At 45.9% G+C, this 16052-nt stretch overlaps 1 protein-coding gene across 3 annotated transcripts in view; it reads left to right on the top strand.

Moving 5' to 3' along the window:
- Window positions 1-16052, top strand: part of DAPK2 (death associated protein kinase 2) — a 1397186-nt gene that overhangs the window by 1028913 nt on the left and 352221 nt on the right. The window lies entirely within an intron of this gene.

Here is a 16052-nt window from a genome sequence, read left to right as displayed (position 1 = left end):
GAGGCCACATGCATTCTAACTGTATGGGTAAGATTCAGTGCCTCGGGTTTGTGGTGGTGTTTGTGTTGGTGTTTGTATGTTGTGTGGGTTAAGGTGGGTTTGGTTGTGTACACTGGCTAGATAGTATCCATAAGGGATCCAGAGTCACCGGTGTCCGTAGCTGTAAGATAATCCAGTAACTTGGGGTGGAGTGGCGTTGTTGATGGTTTTATGGACTATGTGGGTGGTTCACTCCAGGTGTGCACCTAGAGATGCTGGCGTGAACACAGTATTGAACCTCGGTTTGTGTATGTGTAGTGTGGCTAGTTCAAGGTCTGGTGTAGTGGTGTCAGTTATGTTGGAGGAGCAGAGAGGGGAATATGGTTGGTAAGTCGGACAGTTTGTTGGAGCCTCAGGCGCATCTCTTTGGTTGGCGCTTGATGGTATTGACAATACTGTCTAATCTAGTCTTGGAGAAATTCTGCTTCTTGTCTGTGCAAGGCTTTGTGAGCAATGCACAGTGCTTTGAATTTGATGTGCTTTTTTTACTGGTTACCAGTGTAGGCTTTTGAGTGCTGGAGCGATGTGGTCTCTTCTGTTTAGTCTTAATAGGATCCTATTAAGGGTGTATTATGCACCCTTTGGAGTGTCTTGGTAAGTCTTTCTGGCATTCCTAGGTAGAGGCTGTTTGCATAGTCAATTCTTGTGAGTATCAGAGATATGATTGTGAGTGTTCTTTGGGGGAAGGTAGGTAGCAGAGTAATCCTCTGAGTAGTCTTAGGAGGAAGAAGCATTTTTTGGTGATTGCGTTGACTTGCGGTTCCAGTGATAGTCTGTTGTCCATATGTATTCCTAGTCCATAAGTATTCCTAGGCTATTTACTACATTGGTAGTCTCTGGTTCCGTTCCCATGCCGATCGGCCAGTCCAGTTGTGGGTTCCCTACGTTGAAAACTGTGGGTCAGTGCATTATTTACATTTTTCTGGGTTCAGTTTGAGGTTGTACGTTGTCATCCAGTTGCAGATGTCTGTGAGGCAGTTGTTGAGGCTGTTATTTTGTTCCTGGGTTCTGTTTGATTTCACAATATGTTGTGTGTTGTCTTCGTAGTTGTAGGCAGTAAGACTGTGGGTTTGAATGATTTTCGTCAGTGGGCACATGAAGATGTTGAAAAGCAGAGGGGAGAGGCTGGATCATTGTGGTATTTTTGGTGTTTGAGGTGAACATTGGTAGGTAGGTTCTTTTGGTCCAGTTTGTTAGGAATGAGGTAAGGCATTGTAGTGCAGATTCCTGTATGCCACATTCCATCAATCTTTTTATTAGTTTTGCTTGGCTGATTGTGTTAAATGAAGCTGATATGTCCAATAGTATGAGGGGCGATTGGGCATTGTCACCTGCGTTTATTTTCAGGTCATCCCATATCGATAGACTTGCTGATTCTGTTCCTCTTCTTGGTCTGAAGCCAACTTGTGACCTGTCGAGTATTCCATTTGTTTCGACGTATTTGAGAAGTATTTTGTGCACATGGTTCTCCAGGATCTTTGCTGGGTAGGGCAGGTTGGCTATCGGTCTGTAGTTGCTTGGGTCTTCTGAGCTTTCTGATTCCTTTTTTATCAGTGGTTAAATGTATGCTGATTTGAAGGAGGCACGTACTATTCTTCTTATGAGCGATAGATTAATTAGGTTCCAGAAGTGTGTCGCTGGGGTTCTGTGGTTGAGGATTCCTTTGAAGTTGTTAGGTGGGCAGGGGTCCCTTGGGGATCCTGCAAGATTGGTGTCCTTGATCAGTGTGGCAACGGTTTGTTCTCTGTTTGGTTCAAGGCAGGTATGTTTTGCTATAATCTATGTTTCTGCCCAGTGTCTGCAGTCCGGCCATCACGGTTGTGTTTGCCCAGGCCAGGTTGATGGTCTCCTGAATTGTGTCTATTTTTGCTCTTAGGTGGTTGGTGATGTTGTCACAAAGTGTTTTTGTTGGGGTGATGGACGTCTTGCAGGACGAAGGTTTTTTTGATCTCTTTGATGATTTTGAGCATTTTTTTCTGTGGATTGTTTGCTGATTCGATTCTTGTGGCATAACACAACTTTTTTGCTTTGAGGACTGTTGATTTGTATAGTTTAAATTGTCTTTGATATTTTATTTTGTCTCGTTGGGTGTATTGTTCTCTCCATTTTTTTCCATTTTGCAATTGTTCTTTTTTAGTTATTTCAGTTCTTCTCTGAACCATTTTGCTGCCAGTTTTTTTGGTGTTGCTTTGAATGTTTTAGCTGGTGCCAGTTGGTGAAGGGCCTTTGTGATGCAATTGTTGAGTGTGGCTTCTGATTTGTCTATGGTTGTTTCGGTGGGTTCAGTTTCGCTTGGGAAGGTTGAATCTAGAAGGTTTGTTAGGACCTCTAGGTCTAGGTTCTTCCAGTTTCTTTTGTTACTGGTATGGAGGACTTTCTGGCCAGTGGGTGGGTTTGGGGTGTGATGTAGAATGGTATTAAGATATGGTCGCTCCATACCATAGGTGTAGATGACGCAGAGGTGCATAGTCCTTCCCTGACGAAAAGTGCATCCAGGGTGTGTCCGGCCGCGTGGGTGGATCCATTTACTATTTACTTCAAATGCAAAGTTTCCAGGAGTGCGCAGAGTGAGTTTGCTGTGGACTTGTTTTCTCTTTCAAACCATATGTGGAAGTCTACCAGTATTACTAGGTTGCTGTGGTGGGTTGATAGCATGGCGGTCGCATCTGCTAGTTCAGTTGCAAAGTTGGGGTTGTAAGAAGGAGGTTTGTAGATCAGGAGGAATACTATGTTGGTTTGGTTGTTGAGTTCTATTTTGATGAGGAGGGATTCCTAGTGTTCTGTGTTGGTTGCAACGAGTTGAGATGCTCGGATGTGTTCTTTGTGTACGATTGCGATTCCGCCTCCTCTTCGGGTTTTCTCTGTTGGTGTGTATTAATTTATAATGCTTCTGTATTTGTTCATTCTCAATGGCTTTGTAGTTGTCTGATAACCAGGTTTCTGTGAGAAAGAGCACGTCTGTGCCTCCTTCACTTAGAAGGTCATGGATTTCTATTGAGTGTTTTGCCATGGATCTAACGTTGGGCAGGCTGCAGTGTAGTTTGTTTGATTTTCCTTTCGGGTTGTTGCTTGTATTGTTTGTTCTGCTGGTGTGTTGTCGGTTGGGGTTCTGTTGCTAGAGGATATTTCCTGATTGAACCTGTTGGGTGGTGTGGTTCTTTGGTGATCAGTCTCTTTGTCAAGTAGACTGATAGGGCGGGGTTGGTTGGCTTTGGTTCGTTCCGGGTAGTAAATTGTGTAGGTACCCATCCATTGTTCCAGTCTTTGGTGATGTAGGGCATGTAGCTGGTGATGTATTCCAACTTGTCCCTGATTCTGGTTGGGGTATTGTCAATGGTATAGACCAGGTTGGGTTGCTTTATTAGTTGTCTTGTTGTATTTGGTGACCTGGTGTGGTCTGTATTCATAACGCTTGCTGACTGTTGGTCGGTTGGCTGTTGCTGGGCCATTTCTGCTTGCCCCGCAGTCATATGTGGAGAGGTAGTGAGCCATGGAGTCTGTATTGCGCTCTGTTCTTTGTATGTCTGCTCGGCCTGTCTGGGCTGTTTATTGTCCAGTTTTTTGGGGAGTTGTGGGATCATGCTGGTTGGTACCTTCCCGGTGGTTTGGGTTTCTTATTGTCTCTGTTGTCTGTTCTAGCTTCTTTGTCTTTCTTGTGGCGAGGCATGGTGTTTGGGTTGTGGGTTGTATTCCTTTGAGTGGGCGTCCTCTTTGGATTGGTGTGTTTCCTGGTCCTTGGGTTTAGTCTTTGCTGTTTGTGGTTAGTTGTTTCTTGTAGTCGGTGAGGTTGTAGGTAGTTCAGACATCGGTTGAAGGACCTTCGTGGTTCAGTTTGTTTATTGCTCTTTCCGTTCTGGCTCCTATGCGTTTTTGTTTTTATCTTGGTCCTTTGGTTATGGTTGTTGAACCAGGGGTAGTAAACCCTTGCAGTTCTTTCGTTATAGTGGTCTTTTCTTTCTGAATGTCTGGATGGGGACTCTGCGATTGCTCACAGGGCACCTGTACCTTAGCTGCTGGGGATTGTGGATGCCTAAAACTTAGCTACCAGGGACTGTGTGGGGTCCAACAGTCAGTGCAGTAACATCTAACCTGGAAAGAGGGAGAGGGGTTAAGGGGGGCAACCCACAATGAGAAAGAGGGGGGTAGAACAGTCAATGAAGTGACACCTGTACTTGGGGCACCTGTCTAGAGGGAGAAGGGCTTAAAGAGGGCACAACAGTCAATGCAATAACTCTTTGATTTGGATAGGGGTACAACAGTGGATGCAGCAACCAATATCACAATGCAATAACACTTTAATTTGGGGCGCCTGAGTGGGGGTGTAGCAACCTTGGACCTGGGTACCTAGATAGATGGAAAAAGGCCTAATGAGGGTGCATAGCAGTGAATGGGATAATATTTTTTCAAATGATGTCTTGCCAAGACCTTCTGTCTAAATGGGAAATATGGCTGGTTAACACATGCGGGGAGTGCCTGGCTAGCACAATCTGTATACATGTGAGGTGTGGCAGACTTACACAATCAGGCTAACTTACACAATCAGGCTAAATGTGAAATATGGCTAACTTACACAATAAGGCTAAATGTGAGATATGGCTAACTTACTCAATCACGCTAAATGTGAGATATGGTTAACTTACACATATTTATACATTTCCTCAAGTTTGCCAAGTTCAACAACCGAAACAAGTTTCAATGTTCCAGAGAAAACAAAATGTCCAAAGTTCTTTAGAAAGAGGGATATTTCCCTGATCCCTCTCCACTACTTGTTCCTTTCTTCTCACTAGATTCTGGGATTGGGTGTCTCCGGGCTCCCCTTGTGTCTGTTCTTCGCTTTCTTTATTGGGCCTCTCTGGCTCCCTTGGGTTTCTTTGTCTCAATAATTTGCTTAGCTTTCTGGGGTTTCAGTAACCCCTCTCTCCCACTTGTGGTTCTATTACCTCTTGTGGGTTTTTGTGACCCTTCTAGAGGTTTACCCTCCTCGAATTTCTTGGGATCTCATAACCCTTCTCTCCCTCTCATTGAGTCTTTCTCTCTGGGCAACTGTGACAATCCTTCCTTCTTTCCCCTCTTCTACAACTCGGGTTTCTCTCAGGTCTTGTGGTGTTTTGTGGCCCTCAGGAAGTTTATCCTCCTCCGGTTTCTTGGACTCTGGTAATGCCCTCTCTAATTCAGTCTTTCTCTCTGGGCCCCTGTAACCTTTGTACGGGTTTAGGACACTCTATCCTTCTCCCCCAGTTGCTCTTTCCTCTTTCTGTTCCCCCTCGACCTGGACGCCTGTGTACCTTCTGCATTGCAGAGTCCGCTCCAGTCAGGGTGTGTCTCTAAGCAGCGGTAGCGTTCTTTCCCGTTTGCTGGTCTTTCAATTTGGCTATGAGTGTTTTTGACCTCTGCTCATCATGACGTTCTCTTGCCCTTCTGCACTCTCTTTTGGATCGGAGGACTCACATCTCCCTCCGTCCTTGGTCTCAGCATGCATTTGCAGGCACTGGGCCCACCACCTCCTCAGTGTGGTCATGCCTCTAAGTAAGCTCTGCTTCGTTTGGGCTTGGCTTCTCAGACCCAGTTTACCGCTGTGTTGAGACGGTAGCGTCTTCCTTTGGCATTCGTCTCCCTCCATGCCACAGCCGGCTCCGCTGTGCTCCATGAGATGCTCCTCAATAACATACTCAGGTCTGAGGCTCGCCTCGTTGTACGGTTTCTCCTCCTCCACTCAAGGGTCACTGGCCCTTTATTCCCGCTCTTGAAATTAGAGCGCATATCGTTCAGCACAGGGCATCAAACAGGTGTAAGGTTTATCATTACCTTAAACCAAGCACATAGAAGTATTGTTCATATTATCTTGAGACATACACATAGCTGTATTTTCATTATTACTGACACAAGGTATTGTCCATATTATCTTGAGGTATTGTAAGGAAACCATGGTATCAACAATAAGCCGACAGACACAAGTGATCACAGTTCAAAGGTGTTTATTGAACTTCAAAAAGGGTTTGAAAAATGCCTATCTAATCCTAAATCTAAAGATGGGAGCAAGCTACAGCCATCTAATAATAATAACGCAGTCCTAGTGGTGTTTTGTAAAAAAAAAAAAAAAAGGGCCTATACTAATAAACATATTGCCAATCTTTACCTCTCAATACATATAGTGTGGGAAACAATGTTATGCAAAAGAAAAAAGTGTTCAAGAAATCATATGTCAGGATATTCAAGCCGTAGACTTCCCTTTCCCACATTTTTAGCACGGGACAAGGCGGCACACTATAGCTAAGCACAGTCTCTGGCTTCTCTAACACAAAGGTGCAGTTCAAAACTTCAACATCATGACCTTCTGTGCCAAAAGTCTCTTTGCCATTCAAAGTCTCTTATTTCAGAGGGCCTGATGCAACAAACAAACAAACAAACACACAATAAAATTCCTTTCCTTTCAGTATTTGGCATTGTACACAATTTCTCAGGGTTTCACTATTCAGCTCAGATTCCCCTCTGCCGGGCTCAGATCCACTTTGACAGAAAACTGTTCAATCAGTCTGTCTCCGCCGGGCTCAGACCAATTTAATTCACTCTAACACAAACTTACTTTATCCCAAGAGCTTTCAGTTGATCTCGTTCGTTCAGGCTCAGACCAACTTTATGTACTTTGTCATAAATTTTCTTGGCAGTATCAACATCGAAGACCTTTCGATTGTGCATGGGATTTTGTCTGACCTTCCGCAGGACCACTTTGATGCACAGTTCTTTGCCACTCTTTCACCTTTTGTCAACTCTCAACTGGATACATTACAGAGGCCTTTGATTGAGCACACACGCGGTGCCAAACCACTCTGTCAAACGTATTGTGTTGTTCAAAAGTTCCAAGATTCATTAGCAGGGTAGTTTTACTCAGGCTTCCCTCAGTAGGGCACGATCCTGTCTTGGTTTCAACAGTTCATTTTAAACACCTTCCATCACAACTCCCCTTTCTCTAGGAGTCTCCCTTCACATTTGTCAGAGACTTTCAATAAGGCTACTTTATCTTCGCCAGACCACTCTGTTGGTTCACAACATTTTACACACTGGATTCTTTCTCTGTCGCTGCTTCCTAGAACTACAAGTTCCACATTGTAACAGTCACTTGTCACGATAATTGCTTTAAATGTCACAAACCAGGCTCTCTCCCATTGTACACGAGAACTCACTATTTGTCTTGACCTTCCTTCTATTAAGCTTCATTTTAGGTCGGGGCCTATAATGCCGGCCTTGCTCCTCCCCAACTCCGTCGTTCACCCAGGAGGGAATCGGGCAGCCTCTAGGCACCTGTGGCAGGAGAACACACACAGTTCAATGTAGGGGAGAACGGTTTGGAAGTCTTCACTTTCTGCCTCCACCTCTTCTGCCTAGCAGACCTTGTCGGGAGCTCCTGCTCCGCGCCACATCCGTCCCTCCAACAGCCAGTCCTGGGCTGAAAAGGAACTGGGGTTCTGCTGTCTGCTCTGTGGCTTCCCTTTACCAGTGCTGGTCTGGTCCACTGTTTTCTTCCTGTGCTTGGGCTTCAGGTAAGGTTCCCTCCTGGTGTCCCAAGAGAAACTGACCCTTCTTGCTCAGCAGCCTTCTTTTATACACCTAGAAGATGTTAATAGGCTGCAGGTGCTGGGTCAGGGTTGGGTCTGCCTGACTCCATCAGTGGGACAACCTACTGTCAAGGTTTGATAGTCTGTTTTCTGTTTCTTAAGGTTTTTTCCTTGGTAATCCTCATACTCTTAGTCCCTCTCTTCTTCGTCTCAGTCCTTGGGTATTTCAATAGGGGAATGGGATTATGGGAATTGTGGTGTTCTACAAAAAAGGGGTAAAGATGTTGGAGATTTTTACCAGGAAAGGGGGTTTGAATGTAGGGTTGTTGAAAAGTGGGTTTCAAAGAAAGGGGGGGTAAAACCCACGTTGGAATTTATGGATTGTCTTTGTTTTCCCTGATGGTTCTGCCTTTTTCTTACAGAAAGGTACTGGGGTATGATGAGACTCTGTTGACAATATCCCATGACAATTTATGGGATGTAGGGTTGGGGTATATCATAACGGGAGGAATAAAAAGTATCTTTCTATAGTCCCCATGGACCCCTTGCCCAGGATATCCTCCCTCGCTCGTCTGCCCCCAGGGTTGGGATCCAAGAGCAATGCCCCTCCCCTGTCCACCTGAACAAAGGATTCCTGGGAATAGCCTGGGAGAAACGGCTTAGGTTTCTCACAGCATACATATAGATATATTGTCAGTATAACTGACATCCATGTAAACAGATACTCTCTTGTGTATAGGGAGGTACCCATGGGAACGGGAGTCCTTGTCCCCTGGAAGGGAGTCCCTCCCAGTGATGCCCCACTTCCCCAAACCCCTAGGGAGGAGTTTGTTTGGCGGGATGACCTCCCTTTTCCTCAAAGGGGGTGGCTTCCCCTAGGGAAGAAGGGAGGAAGTCTCCAGATTCGTCACAGCACCCAGAATGGCGAGTGGAAACCTGACAACCATCAGGAACCAAGGTCACACCAGCAATAATTGCCCATTAGGGCTGAATCCTGTTAGTATTCCAATGTTGGACTCTGCATACTAGTTGGTAGTGCCTGAGATTTGTATCTGCTGTGCACTAGCATAGTGACAGGTGTGAGGTGGATTGTTGTGCTGGATCACTTCGTATCTGGAATGGATTAGTAGCAGGTTGTGATATGTGGGAAAGTAGAGCGATGACACATGACACTCAAGTAATAACACATTATCTAAACATGTGGCCATCAGAAAGTTCCACAGCCTAATCTCCCTGAGTCTGTTTGCCTTCTGACTACACTAAGCAATAACACAAATGTTTCAGGGTATGGCTAATGAATGGAGTTCCCAGATTCTCCTCTTAAATGTCCAACCCTCATCTATTGCAAGAAAATTGAGACATTCTTCTGGGTATGCTCTTCCATGAGTTAGTAACAGTTTGTGCTCTTATTCTGTCTCCCTTCACAACCTCTCCCACGACTTTCCACAGGTTTCAGGCTTGGATTTCTTAGCCTTCACTTCAGGACTCTCCCAGTCCTTGGGTCTCTCAGTATTCACTTGAGTAATACCCCAGACCTTGAATTTCTCAGCATTCACTTCAGGTCTCTCCTTGCAGCTCAAAGCTGGAGGTAAATCTCAAACTTACCTCCCAGCTCATAGTTGAACGGTGCAGTAATACAGCAGTAATAATGTTACTGCTGCATTTTTACCAGCAGCCAAACTTGTGATGACCTCATGTGTCTTGCTTCATGATGCCTTCGCAGGACCTGCCTGGCGGTAGTTGACCTAACTGTAATCCCATTTTTACAGGAAATGTTTGAGCAACATCTATTAGGGAATACTGAAGCTGATTGTGTATTGTGAGAAACCTGAGGGTATTCTCCCAGGTCGACCTCAAGAATCTCTTATTCAGGTGGCCAGGGAAGGGCTGGCACTGTCAGATACCAACCCTGGGGGTGGACAAGCGAGGGAGGATCACCTTTGTAGGGGAGCCCAGGGTTGTACTCTGGGAAATGCCCCAGGTGAGACGCTGTATATTACCGTGGAAGACGAGGAGGATGAGATCCCTGAGACCTTTGTAGGATACTCCAATTACAAAACCCCTCCTCCCAATGAATCTCCTTTTCCGAAGCCAGTAACCCATTTGTCTTCCGTAAACCCTGTAAGAACCCAAACCATGATGCAGTGGGAGACCCAAAAAACACCCGGTCGGTCTCATGATAATAATCCTGGTCATTCCCATCTGTTTCACAAACCCTATCAATCTTCCCTTTTTGAGGTCATCAACCCCCCTGTTATGAGGGTTGTAATTCCCTATAACACCTCTTCCCCATCCTACTCCCTAGGATACTCTGACACGCCACCCCCCCCCTTTTACAACACAAACACTTTTACACACCAAAGACGACAGACTAATGTGTAACCTGTTTGCCTGACGTGTCCCAACACAAGAGTCAGGCAAAGTAAGTCAATTAACCAGAATCATAAACACCTGACAGCCCCTTACTTTCCCCACAGGGATAAAAGGTGGAGCAAGAGAACACAGAACAAGCAAGGCAGACTGCATGACGTGACAGCTATCCACACCCGGCAGTTCAAGAGAAGGGGAAAGGTGGCATATATCGAGAGGCTGATGAGGAGAGACACGACTTTGCACTTTTCAACAAAACCCCACAAACCCTACGCTGAAAGAATTGTAAGGCCAAGCACAATAGTCCAAGTGTGCTGCAGTAGATGTCAATGGTACACAGAGCGTATCATCGCTGATAAACCGGAGCAAGGGAGACTCCTGCTTCCGTGGTACTGGCCTTGACTCCAATAAATAGGAACGCCAAGCGGTTCCTCACATCTGGTGAGTCGAGGGGAGAACCAATAACAACCGGGCTGTGATGAATGTAATCCGCAATGTGGCGAAGTGAGAACTGTGATATTACAAAGGGGAGACCAGCTGCAGAAGGGGACCGGCACCCCATGGGTGCTGCTTCGAGAAACTCTGGTTGATCCCCGTCTGAGTGAAACTACAGATACCAATGGCCGTAGGAGAGCCACCAAGATAGATCAAAGTGGTCATACAGGAGGTCAATCAAAATCCCTGTACAGTCGAAAGCTTTAGACCTAAGAACTATAACGAAAGCAAGGGAAGGGAATCCCACCATATGAGAAAGCAAGGGAATTGAGTCCTGTGAACATTGAAAGTGAATGTGAAGTTTGCAAGAGTGAACCTGGAAGAGGAATCCTGACGAGAAGGGGGCAAGTCTAAAGTCCCTAGAAACAGTGTTTTGACAAGAGTGAACCCGGCCGAGGGATATCCGCTGGAACTGTTTAAAAAGACATTAAGATTAATGAAGGGAGGAAAAGCCATATTGAACCCGGTGGAGGGAGGCTGAAAGCAAAGAGGGGTCTGCACCCGGAAGAGTGGGACCCAAGGGTGAATCCATTACCCTAGAAAAGCCAAAGTGAACCCGGTGGAGGGAGGCTGAAAGCAAAGAGGGGTCTGCACCCGGGAGGGGGGGACCCATGGGTGAATCCATCGCCCAAGAAAAGCCATAGTGAACCCGGTGGAGGGAGGCTGAAAGCAGAGAGGGGGTCTGCGCCCGGAAGAGGGGGACACAGCGTGAAGTCATCACCCGAGAGACATATGGAACAGAACTTTGTGTGCGTTTGTTGTTTTGTGAACCCATCAGGCCCTCGGAAACAGGAGACTCAAACTCTGAAGGCCTTGATATCGATAAGGACTGTTTAGGGGTCAGCGTCCGGAAGAGGGGGACCCAGGGGTGAAAAATCCTCACCCTAAGTGAAACCAGGAAACAAACTTTCATTTTGTTGAAGGAACTTTTGTTTTTGGTACTTGAATATGTCAGGCCTTGAAGGCAAAAGACTTTCAAGTGAAATGGGACTTGACCATCGAAGGCATTGATAGCTACAAGAGGAACTTTCGTCTTGTGCTGGGAAAGCTTGAGAGTGTACTGTTCTCCAAGATTTTCACTTTACCCCATGCTCTAAACATGGGGAATGGAGACCCAAACTAGCCCATCCTGACATATTCCTGACATATTACTTGTGCACACTTCTTTCTTTTCTTGAAAACTATCCCACACAGTTTTTGTATCAGTTGTAAGGTTTGGCAGTAGGTTTCTTAGTATAGGCCCTTTTTATTTGTCACAAGACCCCTAGGACTGCCTTATTTTCATTTGATGGTCGACGCTTGCTCCAGTCTTAGATTTAGGTTTAGATGTTGTGTTTTTCCAACCTGCATTCGGTTTAATAAACACCCTTGAACTGTGATCATGTGTGTCTGTCTTTATTGTTGCCACCATGAGTTCCTTACAGTATGCATCTTACAGACATATAAGAAAAAGCTTTTGGTAACACAACCTTGTGACTGGCCATACCCTGAAGCAGGCTAGCTGATTGAACATTTGGCAAAAGCCTAGAGAAACTTTTTTGTTCTGTTCTTTTTACATTGTTGTGATTTCACTTGTATTCCTCATTTGTTTTCTGGCCTTAGAGGTTGGTCTGGTGACAGGTAGCTTATCTGGTGAGATTGCATGCCCCTTGAGGACAGGACTTATATCTGCATGTGAAGGCTGTGGGTTCTGGATCATTGTTGAACTTTCTCTTCTTCTGATTTTCTCCATCGTATCCCAAAGTGCTATCATTTTCAATAGAAGAAAGATGTATCCAAAAGCAAGTTACATATAGTGGCAGAAATGAGTTGGGATATCCCATGTTTTTGAGGTTGAGGTCAATTCTACATGACAAATTACCCTGGGTGATGATCAGTGGTCAAACATCAGTTGCTTTGAGACTAATCTGCATCGTGAGCTCCCTCACAGGAGTATGCTGGAACGGAATGACCCAGTTGTGTGACCATGCAACACTAATGTGTTTTTGGGGTCCTCACATCCTACATTTAGCTCGCTGCGGAACAGGGTACCACTAAAACAAACATGCCGAAGTACATGTCACCTTACATAACAAGGCATAAAATAGTGTCAGGAATGGCACTCTGTCAAGAGTGGCACAGGGTACCCAGGTAGGTTTTGGGTGGCTGTGCTGAAGTAAGGTAGCAGATAAGCACACACAGCAGGAAGTTCAATGAGAAAGAAGAGTAGGAAACTGTAGCTGTGAGCCAAAAGGGGCAAAAGATACAAAGGTACAAACAAACTGGATTCCCTCTTGGGGTGTATGCTGAAATGGGAAAGAGTGTTCCACGAACCTTAGGAAACTCCAGCCTTCTGCACAGATTGCTATAACAGAGGCCCACGCTGTATGCTCATGGCTGGGAACAACAGCAGTGGGTGTCTGTAACACTGAAAACGCGACAAGGGAAGGGGCAGAGGTTGCCTGCCGGAAACCAACAGGCAAACTCTGTACAAAGGGATTGCATAAGACACATGAGAAGACAAGAACAGATATATCCAGTGAAAAGGAAGTCAATGAGAAATACAGCAGAAGGAAATGAAGGAAAGGCAGTTAGACTGAAGTAGATAATCTAAGGTGGAGTACAGAGGACTCAAAGTACAGAGGACTCAAGGAAGAGTACAAGGGAGCAGCAGTCAGGAAAACAGAAGGGCTGCAAAGTAGGAAGCAGGTCTGCAGTCAAGAGTGGGACTAGGTGCAGGCAAACTGTAGTGGAATGCGGAGGACTGTAGTAGGCTGCAAGGCAGGGAGTCCAGAAGAACAGGACAGAGAGAGAGATTAGTAGTAGGCGACAGACAGAGAGCCCAAAAGAATAGGGCCGCGAGGTAGGGAGCCCAGAGGAGCAGGGCTGTAGGCAGCTAAGTGTAAAACAGGCTGTAAGGCAGAGGAGTGTAGCAAGCCGCAAGGCAGGGAGCCCAGAGGACAAGGCCTGTAGGCAGCGGAGGGAGACAGGCTGCCAGGAAGGAGCCCAGAGGACACGGGCTGTAGGCAGCGGAGGGAGCAGGCTGCAAGGAAGGAGCCCAGAGGACAAGGGCTGTTGGCAGCGAAGAGGTGCAGGCTGCAAGGTGGGAGCCCAGAGGACAAGGGCTGTTGGCAGCGAAGAGGTGCAGGCTGCAGGGCAAGGAGCCCAGAGGACAAGGACCGTAGGCAACCGGAGTGAGGCAGGCTGCAGGGCAAGGAGCCCAGAGGACAAGGACCGTAGGCAGCCGGAGTGAGGCAGGCTGCAGGGCAGGGAGCCCAGAGCAGGTAGAAGGCAGCGGGGCGTGATCGGCTGCAAGGCAGGGAGCCCGGAAAGGCACTGGATCAAAACAGGATAATGCAGGAACAGCATACAAAGTAAAGGGTCAAGGCACACATGAGCGGGGAGATCTCAAGATGCAAGACACTGTGCTCCTGCAGGCAGCTGCTTATATACAGCCCTGCCCTGTTCTGAGGCAGGCTAATTGACAGCAGCTGGAGCAGCACACCTGAAGACAATCTGCCTCCTCCCTCTCTGGTCCTGAGCAGGTGGAAGCAGCACTGGCCGCTAGGGCTTCTGGGGATTGTGGTCCCAATAATGATGAATGGGAATAGCCAGGAATTGAGGACTGTAGCAAGGTGCATTGTGGTAAATGTAGTTAGTTGAACAAAATAAGAAAGAACCAAAGTCGAGCAAATGGAAATTAAAGACCAAGGTGTGAATAGGAGTTGTTCAAAGAGTATTAGGAGGATAAATGAGTACCAAGTAGTCCATGATGGTTGTCAATGCATGTGCCAGCGGCGCGGGCATGACAAATAGGTAGTGTTGCATAGCCATTTGCTATGATATTCTGTAGGTTTGCTGATTACATTGCCATTGTGTATCAAAGCTAGCTATTTAGGTTAACCTGTTCAATGAAAACACAGCTCACCCTGCATTCCACTCTTGACCCTGGGCCTCTCTCCACCCTCTTTTCTCTGTTCACCGCAAGTTCAAAGGGGCTAATAGAGAGAGAGTGCTGCAGTAATCCACTCTTAAGTGCCAAAGGCCTGTGTGGGAGTGCTAGACAAGAATGTACTTTTCTTTTTCAAATAATTCAAAACCAGAAGTAATTTGGATCATACCTTTATTAAGCTGACTATATCCTGTCTGTCAAAGACCAGCATGTGCTCACCTTGTTTCTTTTTTAAAAATAGTCATGCAGTCCGTTCCTAAAAACTGATGTTGCGAAATAATGTATAATGATAGTATTTCTAATGTAATCTAATGTAAAACACTGCATTTCCTCCATGGTTTACAGTACAGTTGAGTTTTTCATATCTAATCTCATAGTGTCAATTAGATTTCATTTTGTTTGGGGAAGATGCATCACATTGTTGAGTGAGCCTTTTTGAGAATCTACATGATCCCACAGCCACATGCTTTTGATGGCAAACCTAGTTCTGTGATCTGCTGGCTGCATGAATCAGTGAAACTGGTGCTTAACCTAAAAGCTGATCCCATACTCCTTGGCGTTCCATTTTATCACACTGTTGCTTTATGCTAGCTACCCTGAAAGTGAGATGGTCACAAACTACAATAAGATGGCCACAAACTACATTGAGCCACCTAGTTTGCCCAGTTCTTCACCTGCTACTTCATCCCTTCTGCTTAGTCTTTTGCTTTCTTTCCTCTTGCATAATGAATACACAAAGCTGACTAGAAGTCTGGGCAAAGTAGTGAGCAATATCTCCATCCAGTCTTTACATGTACACTGTAGTTGGCATCCAGAGTTTGCTTTGCTCTATGATTGTGATTGCATTATATAATAATACCGGTGGGAGAGAGCTTGCCAAAATGTTTTCAGAGCCTTTTATCCTATCTATTCATTTATGTGTCCATTCATGCAGCAAACCTTTTACATTTTACAGACACTCATCCAGGGCTTGTAAAGTCTACTTGCCCACTCACATAGTGGAGTAGATTTTAAGAAGGGCAAACACCATTTGAAGGGGATGTTTGAAACGTTTATTTAATATTTACTTTGTTGGTAGTAAATGTCAAATAAAAGTTTCACTGTGCTGGGTGACCTCTGGGTGGCGGCAGAGTGCCAAACACAAAGTGGGTTTGTGGTGACATGCACCACTTTACAGAAAGCACATTTACATTTTTTGTCATCCGTTGCTTTTTCTCTTCATTCCAGTAGGTAAACTAAGTTACTCGACCTGCAGAGATGGTGGAATTTAAAAAAATGTGCAATGCCTGACTCATCTCACTAATGTCTTATATGAGAAACCTGAACGTGTCTTACCTGCTAGTCCCTGGAGATCTGTCGTCCAGGTGGCCAGCACACGGCCATCGGTTCCAGTTCATGGGGGTGGACCAGTGGCGGAGGATCACCTGGGCGATGGGGTCTTCAGGGAGTGGAAGTGGGACACAGAGAGTTAAGACATGGTATCTCCTTCACTGTAACACCTTTTCCTCATCCTACCCTGTAGGATATTTAGAAACTCTACCCCTCCCCTTTTTTCCCACACAAACCCTTTCTTACACTGTTACAGACAATGGACTAACACCAGAGCCGTTTACCTGACATGTCCCAGCACACGGGTCAGGCAGAGTCAGGCAATTGACAATAAC

The sequence above is a fragment of the Ambystoma mexicanum genome, chromosome 11 (genome assembly GCF_040938575.1).
Source record: "Ambystoma mexicanum isolate Mex_15411 chromosome 11, UKY_AmexF1_1, whole genome shotgun sequence".
In the NCBI taxonomy this organism is placed as follows: domain Eukaryota; kingdom Metazoa; phylum Chordata; class Amphibia; order Caudata; family Ambystomatidae; genus Ambystoma; species Ambystoma mexicanum.
The sequence above is the reverse complement of the archived record's forward strand: the minus strand, read 5'-3'. Positions and strand labels throughout refer to the sequence as shown.